At 65.4% G+C, this 27,719-nt stretch overlaps 2 non-coding genes across 2 annotated transcripts; both read left to right on the forward strand.

The window, feature by feature from the left end:
- Positions 1-23,293: 23,293 nt before the first annotated feature.
- MIR200B (microRNA mir-200b) lies at positions 23,294-23,358 on the forward strand. The gene has a single exon (NR_162178.1). It is a non-coding gene; the product is annotated as a microRNA mir-200b (primary transcript).
- Positions 23,359-25,076: 1,718 nt separating this feature from the next.
- On the forward strand, positions 25,077-25,157 carry MIR429 (microRNA mir-429). The gene has a single exon (NR_038606.1). It is a non-coding gene; the product is annotated as a microRNA mir-429 (primary transcript).
- The last annotated feature ends 2,562 nt before the right edge of the window (positions 25,158-27,719 follow it).

Here is a 27,719-nt window from a genome sequence, read left to right on the forward strand (position 1 = left end):
GCCCCCCGCCTGCCCCACTCCGCCCAAGCCAGGACCAGCTCCCCAACCTTTCCTCGGGTCCTGTTAACACCCCTGACACAGAGGGGGCTTGGCTGCACGCGGTCCCCAGCAGGCACAGGGGCCTCAAGGCGGGAAGGGCCCACACTGCGCCCCACACAGCCGGGCAGGCAGGGGGCTGGGGGTCTCACACACCCTGCGTGTCTGGGTGCGTCTCACCCCGCCACGTGGAGGCGCCTGAGGGGGGTGGGTACCAGCTTTTTCCAGTGTCCTGCTCAGCAAGCGCCCGGAGCAGGGTGGAGAGAGCACCGGGGCGGGGGGGCCACGACAGGGCCCAGGTCAGGGCCCACGTTCACACGGGCAGAGCTGGCCCCCAAGAAAGGATATTTAGAGGCAGGGGTGGGGCCCTACAGAAGGCCTGTCCGGGGGAGAACTTAGGACACTGGGCGGGCCCCCTGGGGCCTGAGGAAGAGGAAGCACGGGGACCGGAAGCCGGGGATGGCCAATCCCGCTTGGGGGGCAAGGTTGGCTTCCTCGCCCGGTTCCCTGAAGGCCAAAGAGAGGAGGCCAGGCTGCCCGACCTTCCCAATCTAAGACTTCTCGCCAGGTCGCCCCACCCCCGGGGGAGGTCCTGAGGGGCTGCTCCAACCTGGGCCCAGACCGTCCACGCCTGTGGCTTCAGCAGGTTTTTCACCACCTCTTGGCTGAGGCCTCGGTGCCTGGGAGCCCCTGCCCTGCACCGGGATGTCACCTCCCATGGCAGGCGTCCCCCTGAAGCCTCTGCCCATTCCCCAGAGCTTGCCCCCTGGAAAGCCAGCCCAAGGCCACTTTCTGCTGCTCCCACCACCCTGCTGCCCATTCCGGTCACCCTGCCCCTGAGCCTAAGGAGACCCTGTCTGCCCCCTTCTGTGCAGAGACTAGCGGGTCTGGAACGGGGTGGCCCCAGGCCACGGTGGGCTAGTAAATGTTAACCATGGCCCAGGGGCGGGGGGCATTTGCTATTTCCATGTGGAAACACCCCCCACAGGCCTCAGGGCGCCGAGGTGCGGCCAGCAAGCCCCGGGCTGGGGAGAGGTGTGGAGGAGCCGGGGGGTGGGGGGGGGAGCGCTTCCCAAACACCCCGGGCGGACAGTCAAGGGCTTCCTGTGTCACCCCGCGTGGTTCTGGGTAGAAGGAGAACCGTTGGAAGCCTGGGGGTCCCTGGGGCCTTGGGGCCACGTGGCTGAGGCCCCCGAGTGACCGTGTAGGACCCAGGCTGGGCTGCAGGGCAGAACTGGGCGGGACCCATGGGTGCACCAGGTGAACTAAGGGAATAGCCTCAGGTCCACACCCACCCTCTGAGGCCGAGAGGAGCCACCTGCTCCCCTCCCTCCAGGTGCCCGGTGAGGGGGGCTGCAGCAACCCTTGGCCTGTGGTGCAGGGAGGGGCACCAGGCGAGGGGCGGGCAGAGCGCTGAGAAACACGGGATGGGGGCTGGAAACGGGATTGGAGGAGGTGGCCCTGGTGGCCCCGGTGGCCCTGACCTGAGTGTTGGGGGTGGTAAGTGGAGGACCGCAGGGCCTCTAGTCCTGGGGAGGGGCCAGGGGGTCCACGCCAGGCAGGCAGCTGGGCCGGCAGGTGCCAGGTGGTTCGTAGAGGGGTCTGCAGTGTTCTCACCGGGAAGAAGCACGGGAGTGGGGCTGCTGCAGCCTGTGGGGCTGGGACACAAAAATATCTGTGCCCCGGGCCATCCCGGTTGTGTCCTGAGGGCAGCAAGGGCCTCACAGGTGTAGCCTGGCCTGTGGGCGCTGAGAGGGGCTTCACCCTGGAGGCGGCTCTGACCCTTTAGGGAGAGAGCATGGGGTGGAGCCTCAGGTCCCAGGGTGCAGCTGGACTCCAGGCTCCTGACAGCGTGGGGTGGGGTGCAGAGCAGAGGGCCTGGGCAAGCCTCCCACACCTGCCCCAAGGTAGAGTGGAGGTGGAGAGTGCCAGCTGCCCGCTGCTGCAGGTTGGAGGTGGGGTATGGGGGCTCTGGTTCCTGGGGAGTCCCTGCCTGGGCAAGGCCTTGGGGAAGACAGGAGGGGGGTCCTTTTTCTGGTGAGGCACACGCAACCCCGCTTTCCTTCACCTGGCTGATTTGAGCGCAGGTGCGGATCTGCAAACAAAGGTGCGGCTGGTAGGTCAGCCCGGCAGCTCAACCTTCCCCGGGGCGGGGCAGGCCGGTGGGAGGAGGCCGTCGGCCAGGCAGTGGGTTTACCACGGGCACTTGGCCGTGGGCACCCCGGCCTTGGTGAAGACAGGGGAGCGCACCTGAGCCCTGGGTTCTGTGCACCTGCCCTCCACCCCTGGGAGGGGAGCTGAGCTTTGCGTAAGGAAACCTGAGCCTGGCCAGGTGCGGGGGCGGATCTGGGGTCTGTGCAGGCTCAGGAGGGGTGGGAGGGGCTGAGGGGCTGAGCCCCTACCCCTGTGGGGAGGCCCCCTCCCTGGACTGCCAGCGCCCCTGAGGACTGCAGGGGGCTTGGAGCAGGGTAAGCAAACATTTACTCCTCAGGGATCACCCTTTTGGCCCAGGCACCAAATGGGGCCAAACCCTTAGAGAGGGTTCCTGGCAAAGGGTTACTTTTAAGTAGCAGGGGCCTTGCTGGGGGAGTGGCCTGACTCCCTCCTCACTGGCCTCCGTGCCCCTCTCCCTTCTCCCCAGCCCTATGTTGGATCCTGGGGCCCCTTGCAGGGCCTGAGGCCCCCTAGCCCTCTGCAGTGTCCAGAGTGATGGGTCCTGCTGGGACTAGGCCACCTGCAGGGATCCAGGGTGCCCCAGGTCACCCTGAGCCCAACTGTAGAGCAGCCTCTGGGGGATCTGGGGTCCAGAGAGCGGCTTCTTGGTAAGAGGGCTCTCCCCACCTCTCCTGGCCCACCTCAGGGGCAAGGCACTGCCTCTGGGTCTGGGTTCAAATCCCTGTGACCCTAGGGGCAGGTTCAGGGTCTCTTGTCACAAGAGCCAAGGGAGAGCATTAGGGGGAAGGAGGGTGGGGTCTCCTGAGGCCTCCCTGCACCCCAGGGGTCGGAGTCAGGGACCTGGACCACCTGAACTGCCCACTCCTCTGGAGCCTCCTCCAGCGCCCTCCTGGTGGCTCTGCCTCCCGCCTGTGGCTCCTCACGCTCGAGCACAGGTGCTTAGCCACACACCCACAATCCCACAGCCTCGTGCACACATATGCACACTCAGGCACACTCACGGGAGCGCGCCTGGGGCTGGCGGCCAGGTGACCAGACTGCAGAGGCTCTGCTTTCATTCATTCCCTCATCCATCTGCACTTGCACTCAGTCCTCCCACCACATCCAGAGTGTGGCCAGGCGGGGGCAGGGCAGGCCGGCCCTTCTCACCTTCAGGCTCCACCTGACTGAAGCCACCCGCTCCTTCCCAACTCCAGCTTCTTCAGGATGGTTGTGTGACCCTCCCCACCCCACACCCCCAGGTCGACCCCTTCAGGAAGCCCTCTTCAACTGCTTCCCCGAGCTTCCGCCACACCGGATTTTCGGCAACCTGGTCCACTCCCAAAAGCAGTGGGATGCAGCAGAGAGAGGCGTCAGGGGGAGGCAGGAGGGAGGCTGGCGCGCACAGATGGCCAGCTGCGGCCCCACCCGCACCCTCCAGGGCTCAGCTGGCAGTTGCTCCCACTTTTCCGGGGAGTTTAAATTTGCTCAGCACCCTTTTACCCAAGGCCCTGCCTCCCCAGTCACCCGTGGGAACAGAGCGCTCTGCAAAACGTGGGTGTTGGTAGATGGGGGCATTTGTCAAACCCTTGTGTCAAGTAAACACATGCTGGTCCCCAAGGTCCGGGACAGCGGGGCTGGGTCTGCCCTTCTGGGGAGAAGAGCAGGGCAGCCAGAAGCTGGGTCCAGTGTGACAGACAGACGAGGCGGCCTCTGCACATCTCCAGGGTCGAGCGTCGGCCCTGCCTGGGGCCTGCAGGTCAGGAAGCCCACCCACTGCCCGGGTGTCGCGAGGCTGTCTCTGCTCTGGGTCAGCACCACCCTGAGAGTGGGAGGCCCTGGGGAGGGTGGCCAGGAGGACATCGCCAGACGCTGGAGGCAGGTCCTGCAGCTCGACAGGGTGCCCTGCGCCATGGCCGCGGGGGTGAGGTCAGGATGGCTCCCAGGCCTGAAGAACCCCGTAGAATTTCGATGCTTCATTTCTATCTATCAACTTGTGTAACAATAAAAGACCTTTGGCCAAAAACAAGAGCAGGATTCGTTGCAGCCGAAGCTCAGGGGCTTTCAGGACTTGAACACCCTCAGCTCCGGCGCTGCAGTCACTCGTGGCTGCTTTCCGCTTTCAGCTCTGGTCCTGACCGGCGACAGGCTTTTGAAAAGACAAAATGCAGAGGAAGGGGAGGAGGGAGGAGTGGGACAGATGGGGAAACTGAGGCTCAGCCAGGCCAGGTGCCTCAGCACCTCTGGGTCCTGCCTCCTGTGCCCAGGCGGTGGCCGGAGGCCCCCCAGAGTCCCAGCAGGTTGGGATCCTGGCTGAGAGGAGCGACGGGGGTGGAGCTGGCGTCTGTCCCTTCTGCTCTGTCCCCACTATTGGCCAGCCCCCCTTTTTCCTTCCTGGAACCCCACATCCCATGGGTCTGCTTCCATCTCTTCAGGGCCAGGGCCCGCTTGCCTGCCCCCCGGAAATGCCTCCTAACTGCTCTTCCCTCTCAGGCTCGCAGCGCTGCCTCCCTGTGGCAGCGGCACCCACACTGGCTTTGGGGTCCACATCAGGACACACCCTCAGCTCTTACCCGGCAGCCCCCAGCCCACTCTGGCCCCCCAGACCCTCCTCTAGGACGCATGGCATGGGGCCCCATCTCAGAGCACCCCCCACCCCCAGCACCCTCAAGGCAGACCCCTGCCCAAGGCCCGAGTCTGACTGGCCTCCTCTGGGGGCCCCGAGGATAAGAACACAGAAAGTGCCACTTTGCAAGGAGCACAGGGACTCGTGCCAGGCAGACCAGCCTCCACCTGGCACCTCCGACACGCCGAGGGCCAAGCCGAGACCCCAAACCCCAACGCCCACTTCTCCTCGGCCGTTACCTCCAAACACCTGAGCGGGGAGGCCGGGGACTGCCCCGAGGGGAGCAGCCCTCACGCGCCTCCCGGAGTGGATGCCCTGCGCAAGGCCCTGCGCTCAGGACATAGAACTTGGCCAGGACCCTGGGGTCGCAGCTGAACCCCGCGCGGGTGCTCCCTGGGTCTGTCCACGGGGCCCGGGGGCCCAAGTGCACACATGTGCGATCCCACATCCACGGCAGGAGGACAGAGCCAGACCAGACGAGAAGGGGGCAGACCCCCGCAGGGCGGATGGAGGTGCTTCCCCAGATGTGAGATGCAGGGGCGGGGCCATGCGGGGAGCAGGGGGTGGACAGGGGTTGCAGCCTCCTCCCTCCTACTGGTCTCTCTCATCACAGGCGCTGGACCCCTGAGGGCCATGAGGAGGGGGGCCGCCAGAGCGACAGTGGGCCAGGACCCTTGCTCTGAGTGGCATAGTGATGGTGAGCTGGGATCTGCCCCCTCCCCAGCCCACCCCACCCTGGCATCCTCAGGAAATGATGTGCAGTGTGCCCAGTGCCCACAGATAGGACCTGGTGCCCCAGCTGTCGTCTGCTTCCCACTAATCAGGCAAAGCCACGACCAGGCCCAGTGGCCACACTTGGGGGAGGCTCTGGGAGTCCCTGGGGTGAGATCTGAGGGGAAAGCCCCCGGGGGAGGCTCAACCATGTCAGGAGGGGTTGGGACAAGAGAGTGTCCCAGGGTCACGATGTCACCTCGCGGACAGGAAAGAGGGACCCTCCTGGGCCGTGGGGGGACCCAGGCCTGCAGGTTCACTGGGGCAAGGAATCAACTTAACAAGACAGATGTGCTGTCCCAGGACACCTCCAGGAGCACCTGAGAGTGACCTGCGCATCCTTGAGGCGCGGGCAGAGCTAGGGCTTGGTGGTCCCAGGGTGTGAAGCAGGAGGGGACCTGGACGTGTTAAAGCAGTTTAAAGGGGGCGGAGGGGGGTTCTCTGTGTTCAAGGCCAGAGCCACAGTAGGGGGCAGGTCTGGTCCTCAGCCACAGAGGCTCAGGAGGCCTGAGATCAGCAAGGGGTGTTCTCCGCATGCGCCCCACTTCTCACGCCGTGGCCTCAGGGCTCAGGCTGGAGGGAACCTTCCAGGCATCAAGACCCGACCATCGCAGGTCTGCCAGTCCCTCTGCTTCAGCTACAACCCCCAGATCTCCTGGACGTGGCTGTGTGGGTGCCTTTGACCGAGGCATGGGCCGCGGTGGAACTCCCCAGGCAGACCTCCCTGAAGGCCCCGAAGCCCCAGTGGAACTCAGGGGCTGAACATGGAATCGGGTCGTGAAGCCCCTTCCCTGTGGCGTTGCGTGCCCGCAGCGGGCCCAAGACTGCAAGACCCACCTGGGCATCTAGATTTCCTGAGCATTTGTTGCCGCCAAGTATAGCGTTCTAAAGTCAGCCTCAGCATCCACACCACCTGCCAGGCCTCCCCACTGGTCCTGTGCAGTTTTATCACCAGCTCCTGCGGTCGCCACCCCGAAGCCGCGCGTTTCTCTTGGCAGCAGTAGTGAGACCGTCTGTGCTTTGCTCCGATATTTCCAGAGACGGCGTGGCCTCATGCAACCCCCGACAGGTCAATGGGCACCTTGCCCCGCCCGGCTTTGTTCTCTGCAGCCCCACCCCACCCAGACAGAAGCCCCAGGGGCAGCCACCCCACCCCCCAGGCCAGTAAACAACCAGACTGGAGGAGCGGGTGGAGGGTCTTCCAGAGGTTCTGGCATCCCTGGGACCCTGGCCCAGCCCCCTCCCAAGACCCAGTGGGGCCACTGAGGACATAAGGAGCCGCAGGCCTGGTGCCAGGAAGAGCCCTATGCTGCCCCTCGGACTATGCCTAGACCCAGGGGCCTGGGGTGGGGGGCAGGTCCACGGCCCTTGAGGACCTGGGGGCGGCCCAGCCCACCTGCTCCTTCTGGCTGGCAGGACACGGGCTCATCACCTTCTCAAAGCAGCCCTGGCTTCTCCCCACAGCTGTCCCCACACTCACCCCCTAAAGGCCTCCACCCGTCCCCTCCCTGACCTGCCCTCTCCCAGTGGGCCTCCCCCGCCTGTCTCCTCCATCCCCCGTCCAAGCAAGTCTCCTTCCTAAACGGTTCTTGCCCCATCCACACACCCCCACTGTCCCCATGGACATCCCGTGGGCGCCCTGAGCCAAGCGTCTGCCCCGTCCTAAGGGGCCCTCCCACACCCTCTCACCGCTCGCTGCGCCCATGGGGCCTCTCCCCTGGGCCCTTGGACCCCAGCCCCTGCAGCCCTGCAGGCCTGGCCTCCTAGGCTGAGCCCTGCTCGCTGTCCCCCAGGTCAGTCTGTGCTGTTCCTCCCCGCAGACCCCCCGGCTGCTCCTCCCACGGCTTCTGTCAGGGCTCGTTCCTGTCCCCAGGGCTCCACCTGTGCCCGCTCGCTTCCTGCACAGGAAACGCCCAGTCCCGCAGCTTCCTTTCAAACTGCAGTCAGCCCCAAGCCATCCCTCAGGGCGGAAGCCATGCTCCTGCAGAGGGGAGCCCCAGTGGGGGCCTCCTGGGGACCCCACACTCCCCTAGTGTCCATCTCTGCCTCCACAGAGCCACCTTAAAAAATCCCCCTGCCCCCAGCCGTCCCTCAGCCCTGCCCTCTTTGCCTCCTCCTCCTGCAGGCAGATCCCAGCCCCGGCTCCTCCCTCCTGCTGCTCAGCCTGCCCTCTCTTCAAGGTCACGGTGACCTCCCTCCTCCTCCGGGCCTGGCCCCTGCTTCACCCTCCCTGGAGGTGCAGCCCTCAGAAGCCAGGGCCCTCTGGCTTCCATCCTCCATCTCCCCACGCCCCCGCCCCTGCCTGAGCCACCTCTGCCTCCCCCCTCCCCAGCTGGGGCTCTTCCTTCCCCAGCGCCCACACCCCTGAACCCGGGCCCACCAGCACTGCTAGAATCCTGGGATGAAATGGGTGGAGATGCTTGGTCAGGCCCAATCCAGACCTACTGCAGCCAAGCTCCTGCCCCAAGCCACCTGGCCTCCTGACACAGTTCTGAGCAGAGTCCCAGCCACCAGGGAGGGGGTGCAGCAGCCTTGGTCCTCTCATCCGACCTCGCAGCATCTTTCTTAAAGTAGCAGCTACGGGGTGCTTTCCCAGCTATTGTCCTTGCGGTTTGGGATCCAGCTTTCGGTGCCCAGTGAAGAGTCTGGATCTCATGTCCAGGGGTGCAGACTCCACCCCTTGACCCTGATCCCCAGGAATCTCATGGGAACAGGTCCTCGGGTGCCTGACACCTTGCAGGGCACCCTGGATTCCAGACCCACAGACCCACTTCCTGCCCTGAGCCCCAGCTGACCTGTCTGACAATCGCCTCACACTTCCTTGCCCAAAGCTGGGACATCGGTTCCCCCCAATCCTGCCTGCTCCCCCCTCCGTCCCCCCCAGCCCAGCCCCTTCCTCACGGGGACCCCTTGCTCGCTGGGTGCCCTTCGGACCCAAGCATAGCCCCGCCAGTGTCAGGGCCCAGACCGGGAACAAGCAGCAGGTCAATGGACTCCACATCCTGTCGTCTGACCCAAGGGGTGAGTGGGCGGGGGTCTCCTGCCTTTAGGGCCCAGGGCAGGGGGGCCAAACTGAGCCATGGGCTCCTGGGTCTAGGGGTGGGAAGTGTCGAGACGAGGAGCCCGGGATGGTCCCCAGGCTCGGGGACAGGCTTTCCTTCAGGGGCTGAGGACGTTCCTGAACTGGAGACAGGTGGTGGCTGCTGCCCAGCATCCCAAATGCGTAAATGCCCCCGAATCGCCAGCTCCAAATGGCCCATTTTATGTGCATGTCACCTCAATGAAAAAGACAAACTCTCTTACCCGCCCCCCAATCCTAGGATCCAGGGGCTTCGTGGGCCACTGCGTCCCTCCCCACCACTCAGCCCACAGTTGCCGTCCACCATTGCAGTTTCAGGGACCCTCTGAATGTGCCGTGGCCCCTGGAAACAGGAAAGCCCACCTTCCCTCCTGTGTGTCTGACAAACAAGCCCTCTGGGTGCCAGGTGGGCGGACCCAGAGCACAACTAGCCTCCAGAGAGTGGAAAGGGGGGTGTAACTTTCTCGAGCCCCATCCCCCAAGGCAGCTCCAGGCATCTCAGTGACACTCCCCTGCCTTCGGAGACCAATTACCCAGGTGGAGGGGATGAGCCGGCCCAGTGGCCTCGTTAAATCACAGCCTCTGCGGGAGGGGGCCCCCCGTGAGGGCAGCTGGTCCAGGGCCTGTGCAGCTCGGGCGGGCCCCGAAGGCCCGGAGGTGCAGAAGGAGCCTGGCTGTGTCCGGGCCCCCAAGTGGGCTCAGGGCTCTGCCAGCAGGAGCCGAGGGCAGGTGGTCCCCAGAGGGAGCAGAGCCCCCTCCCTGCCGTGGCAACAGCCCAGCTGGTGCCTGGCTTTCCTGGTGCTGGGGTTGCATCAGACAGGCAGCCCCATGAGGCCCCACAGCACCTGAGGCCCGGGGTGCGCCCCACCCCGCACGGCCGGGCTTCCTGCCACAGGCTGGAGCCGCCCGGGTTCCAGGGCAGTGAGGGTTCCTGGCCCTGTGGGCTGGGCCCTGCCTCCCACAGCATGGCCGCAGCCCCTCCTCTCCTGCTGCAGCCCAACTCGATAAATGTGGGGCCTCTGGAGGCTTCCGTTCCAGCCTGTGCAAGGCCGTCGCTCAGAGTCAGTCAGGGACAAGGCCAAGCTAGAGGCTGGTTCTGGAACAGTTTCCCAAATGGCCACTGACCCCTAGAAACCTCTCAAACGTCCTGTGGCAGAACCAGGGTCCAGGGCCCTTGCCCTAACCCTCCTTGGAAGCCGGAGGTCCCAGGGCCTTGCTCCCGCGACCCCCTTGATGGTCCTGCCCAGAGTCTGGCTCTGAAGGCCCCAAGATGCTGCCTCTCCGTCCCCCCGGCAGAAGGGGCTCAGCCAGCCTGTTTCCGCTCGGCCACAGGGCATTTGTGGACAGAGGTGGTGGCTCCAGAGCCCTCCCCTGGATCAGGACAGCTGCTCCCTAAGGGGCCCAGACAGTTGGGAGGGGCCTCCTCCCACCGCACGCCTGGCTCCGTGCCCTCCCAATCCCCAGAGGTCACCTCACCTGTCCCCACACCCCTGCCCCCACGGCCATGCCTGGCCCTGACTGAGGGCGCGGGATGAGGCACCATCCGTCCAGTCTGGGCCCTGTAGGGGACCCCGTACAATAGGCCCCTGCAGGGAGAACAGGGCAGAAATGACCACGGAGCCGCCCGGGAGCAGGAGGGGCTGTCTCCAGGGGGCACCCCAGGGAAGGGGTGGAGGAGGCAGACACTCCGGAATGCCCCCTCGCTGACCCCTCCTGACCTTCTTGCTGAGCATCCACCACCCCCCTTCCTCTGACCAGGATTTCCGAGGCCTCCCTTCCTGCCGCTGCTGGGGGACAGCGAGGCCCGCGGCTGCTGGGGAGGGGGTGCTAACGAGGGACGGAGACAGGGGCCCTTCCCGAGGGAGCAGCGTATCCACCAACCAGGAAAGCCCCGGGAGCCCATGGCTGGACTGGCTGAGGCCAGGAGCAAGGCCAGGGCGAGCAGGCGGAGCTGTGGGCCAGGCCTTCACCCGCTCAAGGCCCCAGAGCCGGCAAGGGCGCGGGGTGGAGGCTGGCCAGTTTGGGTCCTTCTGACCAGAGCCCAGTGGCAGCTGGGAGTGGGCTGGCAGTGCTTGCTGCCTTGCCGGGCTGTGCTGGGGCCGCCACCACCCCGTGTCACCGTCAGCGCCGAGGCTCAGGGAGGCCAGTGGGGCCTGGGCTGCAGGTGGGCCCTCCCCGCTCGGGACAGCGGCTGTGGCCGGAGAGGGTGGGTCAGGGTCAGGGGGAGAGGCTGCCCACAGCCACTGGGCCGAGCCAGGCAAGGACAAGAGGGGAGGCCAAGGAGGCTGCAGACGCCTGGGGGGCACAGCTGGTGTTCCTGGGGCAGCAGCACCCGTCCCACCTGCGGCTCTGCCCACCCAGGACTCTACTCAGAGCAGTGAGGGTGTGAGGAGGCCGGGTGTCCCCTGGGAGCCCAGCTGGCTGCGGGCTGGTGGGCAAGGCCCCTCCCCATCCCTGGGAAGCCCCTCATCAGGGGCTTGTGTGTCTCAAGACGCACACCCCCACCGCTGAATCTGAGAATTTTCACTCAAATTAGATGCTAACCACGGCTGCCCCAGACAATTTGAGATGTAAATCTGAAGCACCTGCGCAAACACTGCTGCCCATCCCGCCGGCCTGGGTGCAGCCCGCACACGGCGGGGGCGGGTAGGGGGGTGGCAGGCGGCCTCTGCCCGGGCTCGGGCTCCCAGGAGGCAAAGGTGCCCCTGTCGGTGGTGGTGCCACTGGAGCATGGGCACCAGGAGGGGCCATCTGGGGGCACTTCCTAAGCGCCCACCTGGCCTGCCCCCGCCCGCTCTGTGGGGCCAGAGCCCGGCTGCCTCGCCTACAGGAGTGGATCGAGGTCCAAGCCTCTCTCAAGTTATCCCAGTGCTGGCAGAACGTGGCCCATGCCGCTCCGCCATCACTCGGCCTCCTCATGGGGAAACGCCGCACCTCCACCCGCATCTGGTGCCAGCCGGGAGGGGCACAAAGGCCGACCCTGGCGTGTGCACCAGCCCCAAGCCTAGCCTGGGCAGCTCTGCGTGCCCCCCACAGCACGAGAGCTGCCGCATCATTCACTCACTCACTCCTCCAGCCAATGCCCCGCGCCCTCCAGGGGCGGCTGTGCCCGGGCTCTTGGGTAGCCCTGAGCAAGGCAGAGACACCAGCCCGGAGGTGAGACCCACATCAGAGTGTGTGCGTAACTGACGCTGGTCCAGGCGCGTCCTGCTGGGTGGAGTGCAGGCCGGACTCTAGGTAGCAAGTGCCTGGGCCTCACTGAGAGGTCACCCTGAGCAGAGGCACTCGGGGAAGGTGCAAGGGACCTGGGGAGGCTGGGAGGAGGGGGTGAAGGGCCAGGCCACGGTGGGCTTGAGTGGGGACACCTGCCGGGGAGCAGGGACAGGGTGTCTTGCCTCAGCTGAGCTGGCAGCAAGCAAGTGCAGAGGTAGGGACCTGTGGGGGCCGTGGTGCTGACCCAGGAGACCTGGCAGTGGTCAGAGCAGATGGTGTCCCAGGCTGGATGCACTTTAAAGGCTTAGCCAGCCCTCCCGGGGTGGGGGTGGCAAAGAGTCCAGGGGGTGGCCGCCACCAGAGGGATGGAGGGCTCCTGGCAGACACAGGGAGGGAGCTGTGGGGGCCAAGAACACCAGTGCCTATCAGGTGAGGCGTACGCAGCAGGACATGGGGCTGGATGATGGGAACTCCTGGATTCGGTGGCCATGGAGTACTTTGGGGGGGACAGGGGTGAGAGGTATCCAGCCAACAGCTCACTCTCCTTGTCCTGGGGGAAGGAAATGGTATTTGCCCTGGGCTGAGCTGTATACCCCCAAGTCCATGACCCCAGTGTGATGGTGTCTGGAGGTGGAGCCTTTTGGGAGGTGATCGGGGTGAGGTGGGGCCCGTGCTGGCATCGGTGCCCTGAGGGCAGGAGCAAGACAGAGCGATACCCCCCCCCCCCCCGGCTCGCACCACCCCTGCTCGCACACCAAGGAAAGGCCGTGAGGACAGCGAGAAGGTGGCCGTCTGCAGGCCGGGAAGGGCCCTCGCCAGACGCTGGGTCTGCCGGCACCTTGACCTTGGGCCTCCCAGCCCCTAGTTCTGCGGGAAGCAGCGTCTGGTCTAAGCTGCCCGGACTGTGGTGATTTGTTACAGCTGCCAAGCCGACGGATTCAGTATTGTACTTGCAACTCTTGTGTCAGTTTGGAATAATTTCACAATAAAAAGGGAAAAAAGTGTCATGAAGGAAAGACTTAGAATAAAACAGGGCCCCAAATGGTGCTGGGCACCCCCAGCCTCCTCAGGCCTGTGCTCGATGGGGCTGCGGGAGCCCTGGGGCAGCTGCCCCCAGGAGGGCCCAGTCTCCAGCGTTCCCTCTGGGCCTCCTGAGGTCCGTCTCCGTCGGAAGGGAGAGGAGGCCCCCCGCAGGGGTAGCACCGCCCCTGCAATTTGCCTGAGTCATTTCCCTCCCTGCTGAGATTTCCCTGCCAGATCCCTCCCTGCAGCTCTGGTTCCGGCAGGGCCTGGGATGGACTCCTGTGAACCCCAGGGCCCAGGTCCGCTGGCTGGGAGCGTGTACGAAGCTCCCCCGGCAGAGCCTTGGAAGGGCTCTTGGCTTGGTCTGAGGCACCCTGGTCCGGAGCCTCCCAGCTCCTAATGTTGGAGCGAGGCCTGGCCGGTCTGCTCCACCAGAATCCACCGTCTGCAGGCAATGCCTGGGCCACACCTAAAAGCTGAAGGCCTCCTGGCTCCCCAGATCCACCCCCTCCAAGGCCTGCTCCCAGGGCACACTCCCCCCACCCCCCCAGCTAAAGCCAGGCTTTGGCTATCTGCCTCCAGGGCCCCCCGTCTCTCAGCAGAGTCAAGGGCGCCCAGCAGTGGCCCCAACAGACTTGTGGAGGTAACTGCGCCTGTGCTGAGTGCCAGACCCGGCGCCCAGAAACGTTCAGGCCAAAGCAGACAGGAGGCCTCAGGGACCTCCGAGCTCCAAGCCCCCACGGAGCCCACCCACAGGCTGGGGTGGGGCGGGAGCCAGTGGGACCGCGGACACAGTGCCCCTTGAGGCCTCAGCCAAAAGTCAGAGGCCCCATCCTGCCCCGTCGCTGTCCGGTTCCTCAGCAGCCCTGACACCGCCACCACAGCAAGCCACTTCTGTCCCTGACAACCTCAGGACACCTGCCAAGGTCACGGTCAGACTCTTCAAAATACAGTTAAATAAGGGTTTTATTTCCAGTAGTTTCAGACGTGCCGAGCTGTTGCCAAGATGGCACCACAGCTGGCTTCTCCCACTGCTAACGTGTCACTAGCATCAGGGCGAAGCATCTGTCACGACGACCTCACTGGTTTCACTAGGATTTCCGGTTTCCCCGCACATCCTCTTCCCCCCAGGACCCCATGTGACACTGCGTCGCGGGCTGGAGCTCCTCCAGCTGGGACAGTCCCAGACGCCCCTTGCTTTGTGATCTTGGTGGCTTGCAGGCTGCCGGGCGGGGCTCTGCCCAGCCACGGGGACTTGTCCGATGTTTTCCTCACGCTCAGACCGGGTCGCAGGCGCAGCCCTTCCCACCTCACCACGCCACCTGGCTAAGGTTTTCCCACCAAGGGGGCCTTTTTCTATTGCTTGCATTTTAATTTCAAACATGTTTGAAATCCACGGCTCTGAGTCCTCTCTGCCCCTTCTCTGCCCACACACCAGAACCTGACCTGCTGGCTTTCAGATATGGGCAGACCCAGGGTGCCCTGGTCTTGGTGGCCAAGTGGGACAGAGGCTCTGAGAGCAGAGTGACCAGCTGCCGACAGTCCGAAGGGCTGACCACTGGGTTTGGCACTAGTGGCTGCTGAGGCCTCAACCTGTCTGAGAATGATGGACACAGGGTCTCAGACTTCTGGCCCAGGGTTTTCTGGACATTATGACCAGGTGCAGCCCTCAGGGAGAGGGGCCTTGGGACAACACAGGTGCTTCCAGGTTTCAGGTGCAGGAGGTCAAGGTCAAGGCCGAATCAGGCTTCAGAAGCATGCCGCCACCCTGGCATGGCCTGTGGGTATGCTGCCAGGCCCTGCCTGAGTGCTGGTGCCTGAGAACGTGGTCCAGGGCAGGAAGGCAGGGAAGGGGCTGCCAGGACTTGTCCAGGAGGGCCAGAGAGAAGTCTCCAGCGTGGGTTATACCTAACCCCGCCAGTGGGCACGTATGTGACCTCGTGTGAGGACTAGGCCTCCAGGACAGCTCGTGGGGCCAAGAAGGGACCTTGGCTGTGAGCGGACTGAGCTTTCTGGCTTGAACCCTCTCGCCCTGAGCTCGGGAAGGCCAGTGGGTCCTGGGCCAGCGTGCAGGTGGGAGGAGCTGAGGCCACAGGAGTGGAGAGAGAGATGAAAATGTGGGTGGGAGTTCCCGTTGTGACTCAGCGGATTAGGAACCCAACACAGTGTCCATGAGGACACAGGTTTGTTCCCCAGCCTCACTCAGCGGGTTAAGGATCCAGCATTGCCGTGAGCTGTGGTGTAGGTCGCAGACGCAGCTCAGATCCCACGTTGCTGTGGCTGTGGCGTAGGCTGGCCGCTGAAGCTCTGATTCAACCCCTAGCCTGGGAACCTCCATGTACCTCAGGTGTGGCCCTAAAAAACAAAGCATACAAAACAAACCAGAAAAAACAAAAGAACACCATGTAGGTGAAAGAAGGTCCCTTCTCTGTGCAGCAATAGTAATGGCAGGGCCCGCCCTCCTGTACCAGCCCCGGCCGAGCTCACCTGCCAGCACAGTGGGCGGGAGCAGCCTGGGCAGGGAACACCTGGCCGCACGGCTCAGGGGCAGGAGGGGAGGCTGGTGGGCAGGTCCCCCCGGCAACACAGCGGCCCCTGCTCGGCCTTCCTGCTGAGGTGGGACGGGGTCTCTGCTGCATCAGACGGCTCAGAGCAGGGAGAGGTGGCAGGGCTGGTGCCCCCTGGACAGACCCCTCTTCCTGGGCCGAACCTCCAGGTCCTAACCTCCAGCCCAAACACTAGGGTCCTGCTCGGGCGGGCCCACAAGCAGAACCCGTGGCGAGACCTTTCTCCCAGTTTCCTGCCGAGAAGCCGCCTGTGTTCTAGGGCGGCGCTGAGGACAGTGGCCAAAGGCAAAATTAGCAGGGGAAGAAGCCCCTCTCCTCCCCTCCCAGGTCAATACGCTTGCCCAGGTGGAGGGCCAGAAAGGGGTGAGGGACAGAGCTTACCCCCTACCATGGGGGGCGCCCACCCCACAGACAGTTGCCTACTTGCAGAGGCCCCCTGGGGCTGGCAGGTGGCACCCATCATCCCCACAACCTACCCCAGGTGTTGGCTCTGCTGCGGCCAGGAGGTGAGTCAGGAGCCTGGGACCTGCAGACTCAGGCCATGCCAAGGGGAGATGGCCCCTCCCAACCAGAAGGGCAGGGACCAGCTTGTGTCCCCAGGGAGGGGGAGCCTGGGGCTGCTTGAGAGCTGGCCTTGGGGGCTCCAGCCGCCCCTCCGCCCTCACTGTCCAGCACCGTCCCTGGAGGAGGGCCATCCCTTAACGGTGAGGTGGGATCCCTCATTGGCCTGGCCTCCAGGCCAAGGCTGGGCCCTGGGGGCTGCAGAGACCCTGCGGCCCTCTGTGGCTGGCCGCCATGCAGGAAGTAGCTGTGGCACAATGGCCCTTTGTCTTGCCTGCCCCGCACCACGCCCACGGAGGCCTCAGCCCCAGGCAGGGCTGAGGGGTTGGGGGCTAGCTCTACCACCAGCCCGACTATGTCCCCAAGTGGGGGGTGGCTTTTGTCATCACTCCCAGGTCAGGCCTTCTGTCCCTGGAGAACCTGCCTCACCTGGCCCGCCCCTTCCTGCTGCCATGGCAACATCTGCACCCAGCAGCTGGGCTGGGCCGGAACCTTTGTCGGGGCCACCGGCTTCTCCAGCCGTCCTGGCACCAAGTGCAGCTGCAGCCCGCAGGACGGGGTGGTGTGGCCGGGTGTGCTGCGGGGGCAGCCCCCTGCTCTCCCCAGCCAGCAGGACCCGCGTGCTCTCCCCTTGCAGGAGGCCAGAGGGTCCAGGCCCCGCCCCATGGAGCCCCTTGACCGCACACATCCTCACCGGGCCTCTGCACAGAGCAGGCGTCGACGGCGGCAGCCACAGCTGCCGCGGTAGGAGTGACCAGTGACTGCCTCCACTCAGGGCCCCGGAGCAGCCTGAGACCCAGCCTGGGCTGGCAGGGGCTGCCTGCACTGCCTGGGGGTTAAGGCAATCTCTCAGCTGGCCGCTTGACTCCGAGGCGTGGGACTCGTGCAAACTGCCATGACCCCTGCACAAGGCCCAGGCTCACTCTGGGTCATTTCCACTCTGCTTGATTGAGGCAGAACAGGCAGGAGCACAGAGTGGTCACTGCAAGGCCAGGGAGGGGCAGCTGGCCAGACCAGAATTGTCCTCTTCAAGGTGATGGGCCTGGGAGACCATCAAAGTGGCTTTTGCCTCCTGGGGGTGCTGGCTCCCCAGCCCCTCTCCGGACGGGTGGAGCTCAGCTGCTTCCTGACCTTTCTGACCCTGGGCTAAGAGCAGGCCTTATCGGCACAGCTTTGGCCAGCTGGGGCGGCCTCCACTGCGACCTCCAGTTTCCCGAAATAACTGCCAGAGTGGAAGCGGAGCCGAGCTGAGGGCCTCCCCGGCCCCAGGGCAGCTGCCCGGGAGAGCGGCCTCAGTAAACCTCCCGCAGGAAACTGTGTGGGCTCTCAGCCCCGGTGAGCCAGACACAGACAGCAACCAGGTGTTTCTGAGTCTGCATCTGAGCCTGAAGTGGTGGGAAAGGGTCCCCACCTGGTGACAATGGGATCAGAGGCAGCAGGTAGGCCAGGCCAGCCCGTAACTCAGAGAAGATTCGCTTCCGCCTCGCCTCAGGTAGGGTAATGTGGCCAGTCGGCCCTCTGGCCACCCAGGAGCAGGGGCTCCTCGAGTGACCGTCCCAGTGCTCACCACATCCCGGCCCCCAGGGCCCAGCAGACATTGGCCCTGGCTCCCTCCGGCCACCCCTTGTCCTCCTGGGAGCTTCTGAAATCTGCTAAGGCTGCTCCCGTCCACCCCCTGGCATCTCTGGGCTGAGCCCTGTGGTTTGGACATGCGGCCTCACCAGGCAGCACTGGGAGGACGGGGGTGAGCGTGAGGAGCGTGAGGAGGGGGTCGGCGCCAGCAGCGCCCCCACTCCCATTCGACGGCCATGACTCGGTCTCCCCAAGACGGGGTGTCCACTGGAGACTTGTGGCCTGCCCCACCCCCGCAGACACCCGAGGGTTCATGCTGGCAGTCCAGGGAGGGGCTGGCGGGTTAGAGATCACTCATGCCCCTGCCCCAGGCCGGAAGGACTGGACCTGCCTCTGGAGGTCCGGAGGCACTGGACTCAGAACCTGGTGCCCAGGGTGGGTTTCTGGCTCCCCAACCTTGAGCCTAGGATCCAGGCCCACAGAGGCTCCTGGGGGCCGTAGCCACCCCTGGGTCCCCGTGTGGTGGGGACAGCACCCCCTGGAGTTGTGCGGCTGCCATGGAGCCTCTGTGGTGGCAGCTCGGCCCTCTGGCCTCGTGCATCCTTGGAGGACAGGCTCTGGGCCACGGAGCCCCACCCAGTGGGACACAGCCGGCAGCCCAGAGAGAGCCCTTGTCACCAGGAGTTTCCAGCCGCAGTCCTGGGGGAAGATGGTGAGGCCTTGGGGAACCCTCTGCTGGTCGGGCTAATTACTGAGCTCACAGTCGCTTCATTACAGGCCCTTGTGCTGGGAGCAGGGGACAAGCACCGCGCCCTCGGGATGTGTCCAGCTGGTCTGGGGCCCTGTCCTTCCACTCTGTGGCCACGGCCCCCAGGACCCTCCAAAGCCCAGCGAGAAACCGTCCAGGGGTTCCATATGGGGGCTCCAGGGGCTGCCGAGGCTTCCGTCACCAGGCTGTCCCCAGCAGCCTGGCTCCCCTAGCGTGTGGGTCTGTGTGACACACAGCCTGATCCTGGGGCCATGTGCCCTCGGGGTGAAGGCCGGGGGCTTCCAGGAGAGGGATTCTAGGAGAGGGTTCACGCAAAGAAGACCGTCCTCTGCTGGGGGCCTGGAGCCAAGGGGTCGGGCCCAGCCTCTGATCTTTGTCAACGGACGGCTGCAGCCCCAAGGGGCAGGGGCATCGCTGGGCCTCTGGGGGAAGCGGGGGAGGCAGAGGGCGCAGGGCAGGACCCGGCTCCCCTCCCTCCCTCGTCGGTGAGGCAGTAGCCAGCGCTGGACAGAGCTGCGCCGGGCCCTCCCAGCCACTGGCTCACACGCTCCACTGCAGCCCCTGCAGAAGCTCCCTGCCCTGGTTTTTGTTCAACCTGGCCCGGGCGGGCGAGTTGGGCGAGGCGGGGGCAGGAATGTGTGCAGGCCTGGCGCCCGCCCTGCTGCTGCGTCACCTAACTGCCTCCCTCCCGGCCTATGGGAGCCCGGGGGACACACCTGTCGGCGGCCAGGAGCAGAGATTGGTCGGCCCAGAGCAGACACCTGCGTGGGGAGGGGGGAGGCCCTACATGTAAGGCGAGCCGGGGCCTCGCCGCCTCTTCCCTGCACTGCCCGGCGCCGCCTCCATTGTTCCCAGGCGCTCCCAGAACTTTCCCCCAGGCCCACCAGCCAGCCGTCCACTGCACACATGTGGACCTCAGTTGCCTTTGTGTGGAGGCTCAGCCCGGGGCGGCAGGCACGGGTCTCCCCAGGAGCCGGCCGCCCAGCTCGGCTGGGGTCAGGTCAGGCTGAAGCCAGACCTGGGCGCCCAGGCTGTGGACCAGGGGCTGACAGGTACCTGGGGTGACTGGTGCCAGGGGAGCCTCTGCTGTCTGTTCCGAGGCCTGGCGGGTCCCGGAAGCAGGGACAGTGCTGGGCTCTGGCAGCAGGGGTGGGGAGAGGCCTCCCGCCCTCCTCCTCCGGCACGGAACCTGTTGGGGCAGGTAAGTGCAGGCGTGGAGGTGGAGGGGCCCGAGGGGGCCGCTCGCTGCAAGAGCCTCTGGGCGCACCGCGCACCCCTGCGCCGCTGGCCCGGGGGGAAGTTGCGGTGGTGGTCGGGGCCCACTGGGCCGCGGAGTCCAGCGGGGCCGGGACGCGGGGCAAGGGGGCCCTTCCTCTCCGAGGGGAAGGTGGGCCTCTGGGTGCTGGGCATGGAGCCATCCAGCAGCCCAGGCCAGGTCCGTGGGGCGGGCACGGGGCAGTGGCGTCTTCCTGCTCAGCCAGAGGGCTCCCGCGTTCCCCGGCTGTGGGCTTCTGGAAAGCCTCCTGCCGATTCAGCCACTGAAGGGCCAGTTCTGAGGCATCCTTGCCCTCGGAGCGGAGCTGGGCGCTGGGAAGCCTGAGATGCCACGGCTCTGGGGTGGGTTTCTCAGCTTCGCTCTTGGGAAGGGCTCGGTTTTGCCAGTGGCCACACCGGCAATGACCAGCCCGAGCGTGAGGCCAGAGCCGGTCTGGCCCGGATCCGTGCTCTTTCCCTCCCGCCCCCGTGTGAGGCGCCAGCAAAGCCGGAACCACCTTGGAGGAGGTACAGGCTGGCCCCGCCGATGACTCGGGTACTGGAGTCAGGTCCAAAGTCTGTTCGTAAGAGCCTTCCCTTAAACACAAAAGGCAGCCTCGGCCGCAGCCGCACGCACCCCCGGCTGTGGGTGTGGGGCCACTCTCCCCGGCTGCGCGCACCTCGGTCTGGGCGGACCAGGACCCGGGAGCTGCTCCCACAGCCCTAACCGCTGGCTTTCTTAGGCCGTTTTGAAGTTGAGGAGATGACAACAGCTCACGTTCTTTGCGGCACAACATCCAGTCCCTTGCTCCTGATGAACGAAACTTCTCAGGCGGAAGAATAGGGTGTTTTCATTAGTCCATCAGGAGCGTTTTAGGACTTTTGAGGCTGAGCATCTGGAAAAATAGGTCAGTTCGCTTTTGGTTTACTTTTTTCTAGTAACTCAGACGAAATGCCGAAAAGCTAGTGCCCTCGGCAGCGTGGTGAATTAGGCAAAGTACGTTTTCCATTTACGAAAATGCAAAACACTATAAAACATGGACCGAGTCCGCTGCGCCTTTTCAGACATGTCAGTAACTTGCAAATGCCTTATTTGCAACATTGGTTTGGTGCATCGAGGAAAAGCTACAATGGCCTGTGGGAGCCTCCGGCCTCTGAGGAGACCGGTCCGCCCTGCAGGGTGGGGTGGGCGCGCCCCGAAGGGCCAAGCGGGGAAATGGCGGCCTGGCCCCCACGACGCGCAGCTCCGGCTGTGCCCTGTGTGCAGACAGGCCAGCTCCTGGCCGCCCCCACCCCAGCGGCTCCCTGCCCGGCTGGCTGATCCAGCCACGCACAGGGGTCGGATTTCTGGGCTTTGTTCTCTGTGCTGCCTCACCGTTGATTAAGGCCCGTTGGGCAGGTTAACCAGCCTGCTGGTTTTCCACGCTGGAATCGTATTCCCACCCCGCCCTGTCCTGTGCAGGTGGGACCCGCCAGGCTGGGCAAGCTGGGCACCCTCCGGGTGGGCTGTTTGCTCAGCAAACAGGAGAGGAGATGCTCTGATACCACGATGGCCTAAGCGGAGCCTGGTGGTCACAGAGATGGGTGACCAGACCCCGCATCCCGGGACCACACGCCAGCTCACTCCTGCCAACCCCTGGCCCAGGAAGCTGCCCTGGCTGCACCCGGAAACAGGGAGCACTCGTTGCCACTTTTCATTTCAGCCCGTAAGACTCGCCTGCCGGCCCCCAGCCAGGCACACGGCAGGCCAGACCCTTGACCCGCATGAAAGCCACACTGAGGCCCAGGCCAGCGCTGGCTTTTCCTTGTGAGGTTACAGGCTCCGAGTCCAGGAGGAGCGTGGGATTTTGTCCTGGAGCTTAAGAGGGACTTTCTGCTGCCCGCCTGCCCCAGGTCTCTGCCTCCTAGGTGAGAACGTAATGGCTGATGAGCCGAGGGCGGGGGACAGCAGGACTGGCCCATCCATCTGGCTGGCAGCTAGGCGGGCCTGGGTCTGTGGGGTCTCCTGGACCCTCATCGTCCCCCAAGCAGAGCTAAGGCACTGGGGCAGTAGGCTCCTGCTCTGGAGGCCATGCAGGGGGAGGCGGCCTGTGCTCGGGGAGCCGGCCACAGGGGAGAGGTGAGGGCACCCGCCCGCATCCGCCCACCGCACTGCCTTGCCCTGTGGCCTGGCCACCGGGAGTGCAGCAGAAGTGGAACTCAGCTCTGAACATGAAATCTAGATGGTTTCACTTAGCTCAGAAAAACGTGAATTGACTTTACAGGCCCAAGGGATGGACACTGATAGGCGAGTTGAACCAGAAGGGGCCGGAGGGGCAACGGCCAGGATCCTGGCTGTGGGCACTGCCCTCTGAGACTGGACACAGGCGCCTACAGGCGTCACGGGGGCCCAGTCCCCAGTGTCAGGCCCATGTCCACTGTTCCCGGGCATGAAGCCGGAGAAGCAGGTGGACCCGGCTGGGGCTGGGGGCCTGGTGGCCAGTCTTTGCCGTGGTCAGCCTGAGAGACCTGGGGGGACCAGCATGAAGCCCACGCCCTCTCCCTACAGCTTCTGTGGGTAGAAGGTGCTGGAAAACGTTGAGAAGCTACTCTGGCCGCCTCCCCAGGCTTGTGTGCCACCTGCATGGGGACAGAGAAGGGACAGGAGTCGGAATGGGCCTCCTCCTCAGTGCCCCCCCAACCACCCTGGCAGGGCGCTTGTGGTGTCTCAGCTCCACACAGGGCCCAGGCGTGGACCCTGGGCAGGGCCGCCCAATTCCTTGACCTCTCACTGAGCACCCATCCCAGGGGTGCCTCCAAGATTACCTGAAGGTACCTGGGGCTTGTCGCCCTATGTTCTGTGTTTGAGGGCTGCCATCCCACCTGCAGGTACCTGGGGCTTGTCGCCCTATGTTCTGTGTTTGAGGGCTGCCATCCCACCTGCTCCGGGGTCAGCCTCCAGACTGGTGGGCGTACAAGCCACAGTGACCACCAGGCGCCCCTCTTGCACCCCTCCTGCAGGCCCAGCACCACCTCACCCTTGGACCTCACAGCCAGCAGTGGCCAGAACCCCAGGGCCCCAGAGCAATGGGGCCCTGGTGACCAGGCAGTTCAGCGAGAGGCAAGACTGCCCTGCTCGGCATGGTGGGGCGGGGGCTGAGAAGGGCCGGACGCTGACCCATCTTAGGAACCATCCTCCCTCCTGTCCCGACACTCATCCACGTCCTTGACGAAGGGGGGTGGGGGCACGGGAGACTGCGTTGGCGCTGTGCCCATTGTCTAGCCACAGCAACCCCATCGGCCTCAGACATACTCGGGCTCACCCAGGACCTCAGGGATGTCCCAGAGGGAGGGTTCCACTCTGCCCCGCCCCACAGGGCCCCGGCCTCCTGTGGGCAGGTCCCCCTGCCCCTCTCAGGTGCCCACCCCATACCCGGAGCTGAGAGCCCCACGGGGCCAGCTGGGCTGGCTGCGCAGGAAGGTACTCCTGTGGACCTGGCCTCCAGGGGCCTCCTGGGGCCTCCGGGGGCCGCCACCCCACCTCCCCTGGCCTGAGCCCCTGCCCCTCCCGGTCTCTCCCCACCTCAGTGCCCTAGGAAGACATGGTTCTACCTTAGGCTGCGGGACGCCCCCCTCGAGGCTCCTCTGGGCCCCAGCCGGGCGGCCCCGGACCCAGTTGGGGGCAGTCTCCGCCATCTTACTGGGCAGCATTGGATGGTGTCTGGTCTCTAATACTGCCTGGTAATGATGACGGCGGGGCCCTGCTCGCAGCGACGGGGCCGCCCTCCCCGAACCGGCCCCCAGCCCCGCCCTCTCCCCATGCAGACCCCACCCAGGCCACAGGACCCCAACACTCCCAGGCAGCCCGTCCGCCCACGGCCTGGGGCTTAGGCAGAAAGCTGACCTTGGCCAGGCCCCTCCCCCCAGGCCCGGACGCAGCTGAGCCCCCTTCTCGGCCCCTAGCATCAAAGGCTTCCTGCAGCTGCACAGAGCACCCCACCCCCGGGGGCCGGGATTAGGATGCTCAGGTATCCGGGCCCTGCCCATGGCGCCCAAGCAGGTGCTGCCACCACACCTGGCAGGTGTGGGCTGAGCGGAGCCGCAGCCAAGGCTTTGGAGGGTGAAGGCCCAGCCCGGGCCTGGGTGGGTGGGCCACCTGGCAGACCAGCAACACCTCCGGCCTTGGTCCGAGGTCTGTGGCCCCGGGTTTTCTGGCTCTGGGAAAGCAGGGAGCAGCCTGGGCCGGCCTGCTGAGGGCAAGCACCCAGGTCTGTCCGCGTCCCCGGGCCGAGGCGCACCTGGGCCTCTGTGGGCATCTTACCGGACAGTGCTGGATTTCTCGGCTCGACTCTAACACTGTCTGGTAACGATGTTCAAAGGTGACCCATCGCCCGCCAGGAAGTGGCCCGAGGACGTGCGTCCTGAGCTCCTGGACTCAGGGCCGGCTAGGGGATGAGCAGATGGCATATCTCAGCTCCGGGCACAGGGCCGGGTCTGCCACATCGGGGCCCTCCGTGCCTCCCCAAGTGACCTGAAGGCTGGCCTGAAGGCTGGCCTGGCGGGGACTTAGCCGCTCCCTCCGCGCAAGGGTTGGGTTAGCCCTTTCACTCAACAGAACGGCTGTCGGGCACAGTCAGCAGCCACACGGAAATGCACTGTCCAGCTGGCATGGAGCTGGCAGCCGGCAGCCCTCGCCTCTGCTTCCTGGCCCCTCCAGTCCACCACTTGGGGTCAGACATCCGCCACGCTGTCCCGGGCACCCCTGCCACAGCACCATTGGCGGCTGACCCTCTGCTGAGAGTCCCCAGCTGACAAGGCGCTGGCTTCTCTTACTCCACAAAGGGGGTCGCACTCGCTCAGCCCACTGGGGACACAGGAAGGACAAGAGTGTGTCCAGGTGCCTGGCTCCCGCCCACTGGCCAGTGTGGTGGACGTTCTGTGCTGCTCTCCCTGCCCCAGTCCCCACAGTGTCACAGGTGAGATGGAGAACACAGCCCCTGTCCCAAATCGGTGAGGCCAGGATGGCCCTTTGTTTTATCTTTCTGATGTGACAGCAGCCAGGTTCAGCCAACACAGGCGCAGGGGTGGCACTTGTGCCCTGGGCCCCAGCAGGTCTTCTCAGCGGGGGGTTCTGCTCACCCTGGCTGTGGCTCATTAACCAACGAAGGCCTTCCAGGAAGCTGAGAGGGCGCTGCAGCCACCTTGGCCCAGGATCAGGAGCAGAGGAGCCAGCCTGCTCCCCAGCTGCGCCCACAAATGCGTGTGCCTCCAGGGCCGCCACCCAATGGGGTCTCGGGAGAGCGCTCCTCGGCACAGCCCTAGGCCAAGCCACTGGGGCCTCTGGGACCTCTCCACAGACAGGAGGGTCTGGGGTCTCGCCACCTGCTGAGCCCTCCTGCTTCCTTGGGGCTCCTGCCGAGGGACAGGCAGTGGGGGAGGCCAGGCCCTCCGGAAGGGCCAACAGATGAGACTGCCGCCGATGGGTGTCTTACCAGGCACGGTTAGATCTGGTTCTTCTGTCTAATACTGTCTGGTAATGCCGTCCATTCCCGGCTCGACTGCCGCCCGAGGAGGGCCCCTCGCCAGACGCCGCGTGGAGGGGAGGCCAGGGGCCCGTCGGACCCAGCAGTGGCCCTGAACCGACAGTGCACTCTTGCCCAGGCCCAGGCCCTCGTGGGCCCCCAGGGCACAGGCCACCCCATGACCTCCCAGCCCCCGTGGCCCTGACCCGGGGCGCCCCGGGACCCCAAGGTGGCCTTTCTATCGCAGACACAAAGGACTGCTGGTGAAATAAAGTGTGTGAGGCTTCCGTGCATGACAGGTGTGCGGGTGCGGGGGCCTGCGGGGGCCCCACGCTGAGGGTCTGGGCATAGGTGCTGCAGCCGCTGGGCCGTTGGCACCACCACTGGGCCAGGAGAGACCTGGGGGCCGCAGGTCTGGAGCCCCTCCGGAAGCCTCTCCGGGGGGTGACCTCGTCCCTTGCTGCCCCCACCTATCCGGAGGGGGGAAGAGGAGAGGACTTTAGAAAAGCAGCCCCGGCCCCCAACTCCCAGCCCAGGCCACGGAAGAGCAGCCTCTGCTGGCAGCGGCCCCAGAGACAGCCCGGACCACCCTTCCCCCGCCCCAGGCGGCACCAGGACCCTGGAGGGCGCTGGGGGTGGAGACCCCACAGGTGAGGCCCCTCTCCTCCCTTCCTCCGGGTCCCCGCAGGTGCCGGGCCAGGCCATCAGACCGTGCCCCCACCCACGCTGGGCGGAAGGCCGGCAGCCCTCAGGCCCGCCCTGCCTTACTCGCTGGGGCTCAAGATGGCTGTCGAAGCCTGGCTCCCAACCCAAACTTCCGGATGCTGGTGCCACCGCCGGCCTCGTGACCACCCCCCCCCAGCCCCTCCCTCCCCCTGAGAATTCCAAGCAGGTCCTGGGTCCCAACCCAGCTTTACAAAAAAGGACTGGCTGGTGCCTCGGACCCAGGGCTCTGAGGCCAGAGTTGGGGCAGAAGGACCCCTCTGTCCTCCGTCCTCCCTGCCCACTTCGGGCCCCAGCTCTCTTCTGAGTGCCCTCTGAGAGCCAGGGCAGCTCCAGACCCTGGAGATGGGAAGGCCCTGAGGGAACCAGATGATGAGGAGGCTTGGGGGCTGGACACATCAGGGCAGGGGTTGCTGGCGACCCAGAGGCCGGAGTACTAGGAAAGGAGCAGGGCATGGGGTAGGGTGAGGGTGACCCAGGAAGGCCTCTCTGAGCAGGCAGCCCAGCAGGGACTAGCCGGAAGCCAAGCAGAAGGACCTAGAGGCCAGAGGCGGCCCAGGTGCCATTGAGGAGGGCTTCCTGGTACAGCCCCAGCAAAGGTGCCAACTCTCCAGGGGGGGAGGTGGGCCTGACCTGCTGGGAGACCCCAACCACCAGCGCAGGAGGATCCCTGCGCTTTTACCCAGAGCAGAGCAGCTGCCCAGTGTACCCGAGCCAAGTACATCTAAGCCCAGAGACAGCCTGGCCACCCAGCTGCCCTGGGGAGACGCGTGCGCCCTGCAGCTCTGGCGGGTTAATGATTGGCTGCCTTGCTCCAGGCTGTGGAGGCAACTGAGCACCCAGCCCCAGGCCATCGTGGGAAAGGCCACTGGGCTGGCACCCACACCAGTTTTTTGGGTTATGAGGCAGTTTTTGAGTTTGAGCCTAGATGTCATGATATTGCCACTTGGGCAGCACCCCTCCCAGCGGTGGGGGGTAGTCACAGAGGAGCAGGGGGTGGGCCAGCCCAGCTGGGAGCCTCCGAGGGGCCTGGGTCTCGAAAAGTGATGTGGGAGGGGGCGTGGGCTCCCAAGGGGGACAGTGCAGGGTTCGGGCTCAGGCTGAGGGAGAGCAAGTGGCCTGCGGGTGACCAGGGCCCCACTGCCCCCCGCCAGGTCAGCTCCTAAGATCAGGACAGCCCTCATCAAGGACTTGGCTAGAGGAGCAGCCCCTACCCCCAGGGCAAAGCGTCTCAGCCACAGACTGGCATGACCACACAGGCAGGCAGGTGGCCGGGGCTGCGTCAGGCTCTGACCAGGGTCAGGATGGCCTCCCCCTAGTGGGGGTTGCTGCACGGGACCCTCAAAGTTCGGAGCGGTAAAGGGGTGGATTCACGTCCTGGGGTGGCCACAGAGAGTTACACAAACGCCGTGTGTTCCCTCAGAGTCCCCGGCCAGGAGCCAGGCATCAGCGCCGCACTCCCACCCCAGGCTCCAGGGAGGGTCCTGCCCGCCTCTTCTGAAGCCAGGGCTCAGGGCCTCCCGGGTGTGGCCGCCTCCCTCCAGCCTACTCCCCCCGCCCCCCATCTTCGGTCAGCCTGTCCCCTCTCTGTCCGCCTCCCTCTCGTGAGGACACTGGTCACTGGATGGAGGGCGCATCAGCCAAAGCCCATCGGCAAGGCCCTTCTTCCCAGTGAGGCTGCGGCCGCAGGTTCGGGGCTCAGGACGAGGACACACACGGGGACCGCGTCCACCCCACAAGAAGCACCCTGAGAAGAGACTCTGGTGACTGCAAGGCTTGGAGGGTGGAGGGGGCGCTGGGCAGGGCCCTGGAGGGGAGCCCCCTCCACCCCTTGGGGGGCGCGGTTTCACCAAGTCCCCGCCTCCTGGAC

Source organism: Sus scrofa, chromosome 6 (assembly GCF_054392235.1).
Source record: "Sus scrofa isolate SSC_HxYL_T2T_F1_AM1 chromosome 6, Sscrofa_HxYL_maternal_Yorkshire_Landrace_v2.0, whole genome shotgun sequence".
In the NCBI taxonomy this organism is placed as follows: Eukaryota; Metazoa; Chordata; class Mammalia; order Artiodactyla; family Suidae; genus Sus; species Sus scrofa.